A 5,639-nucleotide genomic window follows, 5' to 3' on the forward strand; every position below is an offset into this window, starting at 1 on the left:
TGATTGGATCCTTTTTCGTAACACATTTAAAGCAAAATAGAGATATAATTTTTTCATAGTTTAAAATGCATGTTTAAAAATAGACATGGGTTCTTTAACATGGCCCCCCTTTGAATTTCCGAATTACCGCCACAATGTCTCGGGTGGTCAAACCAATATCTATTAAAAAATCAGAATTCCTCATCGGTGGAATAGAGACTAGGGAATCGCGTGGGTACAGTCCAGTCTTGATCCAACAAGACCTGATCACCATGTAACAGTACTCCGTGCAGGGAAAATTTAAAAAATTTTCTCCTTTGGTTCCTAATGTAAGGCCCCAGAGTATTCTGGGAAATGTAGTCTCGCTGACCATTAACGTCACAGGCTTAGGAGTACAGAAAAAGGTACTTTTTTGTACCTGCTCACTCTCTTGGCTATCTGGGAAATGTAGTTTTGCCTTGCAATGACGTCACCCTCGCAGGACAACTATGGGAGCTGCCTCTCCGGGTTTCTACTGCGCATGTGCGGCCCCACGGACTCCGCCATCTTTTGTCTGGAGATTCCAGACGCTGTTGCTGTCTGCACGCTGCTCGTCAGGTCCTCGGGTTGGATTGTGGGTCCCTGAAGGTGGGTACGGATGTGAAAGAGGAGCCCCGAGGACCTCGGGGGCCCTGGGGGAGGGGAGCGGGACGGGTGTCCCGGCACTTGCCTGGCAGAAGCGCCGCGGGCCTCGGGCGGGCGGGGCCTGACGTGCGGCGCGAGCGCGGACCTGGACCGGGGAAGGGGCGCCCGGGCTGCGCTTTCCACAACGGCCGCGTCAGAGGACGGCGCTGCGGGAAGGCGGGCGTGCGCTGCCGGGCGTGCAGAAGCCGGTTCCAGGTGTCCCAGAACGGGGGCTCAGGTCCAAGTGGCCACGGGAACGTGGGTGGGGGTGTGTGTGAAGACAGCGAGCCTGGGAGGTGTGCGGGAGGCCACAGTCCAGCTCCTCCGTCCAGGAACCTGGTACCGACCTATGGGACATTCAAGACAGCCAGCCTGGAAGGCGTGCGGGAGGCCACAGTCCAGCTCCTCCGTCCAGGAACCTGGTACCGACCTATGGGACATTCACTTTACCCATCCCGAACATGAACGTATTGATATTAGTGTAATGTCCGCAAATTCCCAGAGAAATAATTCCGAGGTCTGTGCAGACTGGGTGTTACTCTGTGGCAGTTGTGTTTATGGGATTTCTCGGTGTCTCTTCAGAAAGTCAAATTTCTGGTCCCTCCTGCACTGTGCAGCCTGCCTAGCACTCCTGTTCTGAGTTAAGGGACATTGATATAAGACCAAGTTTTCAGGAGCAGTGACTTCTAGGAGGGATATTGGGGCATGGGAAGACATTCTGGTTTGCTCTGTGGTACAGTAGCTGTGACAGTTTGAAGGAGGGCGTCCTATGAATATGAATAGGAATCTTACCTGGGAGAACATCACTGTGGCCTGAATCTTCTCAGTACTGCTTCAGGGCAGAGACAAGAGAGTCCCAGGATGGGGTAGATGTCACAGCCCACGCAGTTATTCAGTCTGTGCTTACAGTGCACAAGAGTTGGCCGATAATACCTCATTCAGTAGCTACCTGAGACTGCGTGATATTGGAAGGTTTGGGCCAACTTTCAAAAGGGAGAGTGAGTTTGAGAAGAATAGACATGGAGGTAGAAAATGTTACTCAGTGAAGGGGTTTGAAGGCGTTCTGTGGGGTGCAGAAATAACCTGTCTGCAGTGCTCTCTGAACACTCCCATTCCTTCAATTTTCCCTCTTTGTTCCCATTGTCTGAGCTCTCTCAAACACAGCCTATCACCAATTTTGGCATGTAGAGATATGCTGATGGTGTAATATCTTCATAGCTTCTTTCTGGTAGTTCAGGAATGTTTTGCCAGGTATTTCTATCTTGGAAGAAAAGTGAAAATAATTAGATATGAGGAAATGTGAGTTGCACACGGTCACATGATTTGTTGATGTTAGACATCCTGACTTTTTGCCTATTCTCCATTTTGCCAAACTTCCACCAAAACAACTGTTTGTTCACTGTTGAGATTATTTTTGTAATGCTGAAGTCAACTTGGAACAATGTATGCTTTAACATACATTGCATTAAATGTCCCTATCCTTTTTTGATCTCCAGTGCTTTCTGTGGATCATGTCATCAAAGAGTAAATAATGTAACTACTTCCCATAATGTCAGTATTCTGTTCTTGAAAGTTACAAATTTTGCCGATATATATACAGGAGCCAATTTTATAGTACTTAAATGTGAAAATTACTACTAGTGTGCTTCAAAAACTTCTTCGAGAGAACTGTATTTTCTTTTAATTATATTTTTTTCATGAAGTTATGAAGTACTCTGGTACAGTTCACTCCTAACTTATAAGAAACAGACTCTTTTTATGTTTTTAAATTAAACAACTTCTAAATGATATTTTAAAAAACCAGTAAATCTTACACCAATATTTATTGATGTGCAAACAATTGCTATTTTGGTTCACATGGCCATGGTTTACACGGCCTGCATTAGCGCCAGGAACCTCAATGAAGTCCTCTTAGTTGACATTCATTGTAATTTTCAAAATTTCTCCCTGTGGTTGTGAAGGTATACTGATTGCATTTGACATGTAATTTAAGGCTTTCTCCTCTACATAATTCTGTTCAAAACATATTGAATTCTGGGGGCTTAGATGTATCATTTAGTAATTGCCATGTAAGGAATAAATCAAAACCCAAATGGCTTTAAAAAAAACCAGCCATTTTATTTTCTTGAAGTTCTAGAAATCCACATTTTGGGTGTATTTAGCTAGGCAGTTCAGCTTTAGCCACGTGGTGCCTTGACTGAGGCTGGTTGGTTCAAGATGGCTTCACTCACATATCCTGTGGTTTATGTAGATTCTTGGCTGGAGCCTGTGTCTTCAAAAGTGTAGCCCCAGGCTTGTTCACAGTATGATGTGTTTAAGAGGAATAAGTGGCCAGTACTTGTCAAACTTATGTTTGCATGACATTTGCTAATGTGCCCTTGGCAAAAGTAAGTCACATAGCAAAGCCCAGTTCATTGTCAGAGCATACTACATGAGGGTTTTGGTGCAGGGAGATCTATCACTGGGTAACATTTCTGGAATAGTGTTCCAAAAGAAATATACATAATGTACATTTTTTTTTTACCTATGTAGTCATGGGCAAAGATGTTGGGTTGTGAGATGTGTACTATACAGATATTTAGGTACATATAAATAAGATGTGATATAGTGGAAGCACTTATCTGGAGTTGTGTGTGGAGTCATTATATTAATATGAAAGTAGTTAATATAGCTTGACTATATTTCTATAGCATCAGTTTTAGTAATGACACAATGTGTTTTTCTTTGGTTTAAATGATTAAGTTGGATGTTTAGGTAACATTGATTCTTGCTAAATCAGTAGGTAATGTATGTTTTCATTAACGCAAAAATGAGTTTGGTGTCTAATGTGTACCAATTAATGTACTTGCAGATGCACCTTTGTTGCACCTTATTGACCATAAAGGATTGTTGTCTCACAGTGAGGCTTTTTATTTGTTTGTCTTATCCAGCTAATGTGTAGAGAGTTTTGAGAGGAGAATCCAGGGTCAAGCCACAACAGTTCTCTCCTTAAACCACTCATTCACTCTTCTTCCTGCTAAGCTGCCAGAGTGCGCTATGCATTTCCAAGAGCAACAGAAGATGGATAAATCTCCGGTGAGTTGTTAATTTATTTATTCCTCATTTTTTTCATGGTATTACCTGGGTATTATGGGGAGCATGAATTAAAATGGAAAAGTAGAACTGAGTAAACCTCAGCTTGAAGGAAATGTACATACATAAGGTAAAGTTTGTATGTAGGTTTAGCAAGATATAAGACTTCAGAGTCATTAGGTAAAAATTTGTCTCTGGTCTTTCTGATGTCATGTCAAAAAGGCAGACACTTTTTTTTACATGATTGGAATGGAAGCTGGGAAGAGAATCTGCCAAATTCTCATGGTATATGAGAATTTATTGGCACTAAATTGTGAAATACCATTTCTGTTAGAAAGTTTTTGACTGTCAACCTGGAAATAAACACATAGCTTTCCACAGTGGAAATGGTTAGCTAGTGCTAAGGCACATGTTGGTGAATAAGCAGACTGTAAGGATTTATGTAATTTAAGACTTCCTCACCCACAAAATTTTGTTAAAATATACTGAGTTCTGGGGGCTTACATGTATCATTTAGCATTTGGTGTGTAAGAACAAATCAAAACGCAATGGTTTAAAATATCAGGGCATTTTATTTTCTTGAAGTTCTGTGGATCCACATGGTGGATGTACTCAGCTGGGCAATTCTCATGCTAGCATTGTCTCGATTGCAAATGCAGGTTTAGTCACCTGGTGCTGTGATTGAGGCTACTGGTTCAAGATGACTTCACTCACATGTTCTGTGTTTTGTGTACAGGTTTGGAAGAGTGTACTTGATTCATGGATAAAATGTGGAGTTATCAGTTACGATTGCAAATGCAGGTTTAGTCACCTGGTGCTGTGATTGAGGCTACTGGTTCAAGATGACTTCACTCACATGTTCTGTCTTTTGTGTACAGGTTTGGAAGAGTGTACTTGATTCATGGATAAAATGTGGAGTTATCAGTTATTTTACAGTGAAATCCAGTGACTATTCTGTAGTCTTTTTCTAACTTGAATCTTCTGCCATATTTGTAGTTGCTGTTCATGATCTCATGTAAATTCTTCTGTATTAGTTTCTCTCAGGACCTTATTGATTTTTTTTTCTCTTTTGCCATGAATTCGCCTCCTTTTTTCTTCTTAACATAGCTCATGAAAGTGCATTAGGAGTGCTATTCTTCCTGACTGTTTCAGTCCTCTGTAGTTTGCACACTTGGTTCTCTTTAGCTTCTTCCCTTTTCTACTTCTCTTTTCCTTGGATCATAGGTTGAACTTGTTGTTCACTGCTTTTTGTAGCCATTCAAAACTTACCTTATAGTCATTGAATCCAAAATGAAAATGACATCTACTTCTTTTCTCTTGCATATGGTATCACTACCATCCAGGCAGTGACCCAAGCCGGTGAAATGGAATGTGTCCTGGACTCTTCCCTGTTTCTTGTGTCTAATCCTTTGTCGTGTCAATTCTTGCTTCTTTTGTTTGCTTGTTCTTTTCATTTTATGCTGATTTTTGTATACACTGCCTGTATAAGGGGAGGAGATGTTGGTACTTATAAAGACAATAACTTTGTTCCATTGGAAGTATTCTTGTAAAAACCTGAAGGGCATGTTTCCTGGGTGGTGAGGTTCAATTCCTGGTGACCTGTGCTTCTAACTAGTACCTGTGGTGACATCCTTAAGTGTCTGAGGGAAGAAAGCCTTCACGAGTTAGTGGGACATGTTTGATGAAGGGCCAATAAAAAGGCATGCAAAGAATAAAAACAGAAATTGCAGATTTACATAATTTGTACATTTTGCTTGTATAAATTTTTGTCAATGATTCTATATGTCGTTTTTCTTACTGTACAGTTGTCTGTTTCTAGTTCAAGAAGACTTCTCATGTTTTACACTTTCTTACAGATTGTATTTTATTCTTCTCCTGTTTCAGGTAATCGCTTAGAAATGAATGAGAAAAATGGATGTGTGCAT

The sequence above is a fragment of the Galeopterus variegatus genome, unplaced genomic scaffold (genome assembly GCF_000696425.1).
Source record: "Galeopterus variegatus unplaced genomic scaffold, G_variegatus-3.0.2 Scaffold8481, whole genome shotgun sequence".
Taxonomy (NCBI): Eukaryota; Metazoa; Chordata; class Mammalia; order Dermoptera; family Cynocephalidae; genus Galeopterus; species Galeopterus variegatus.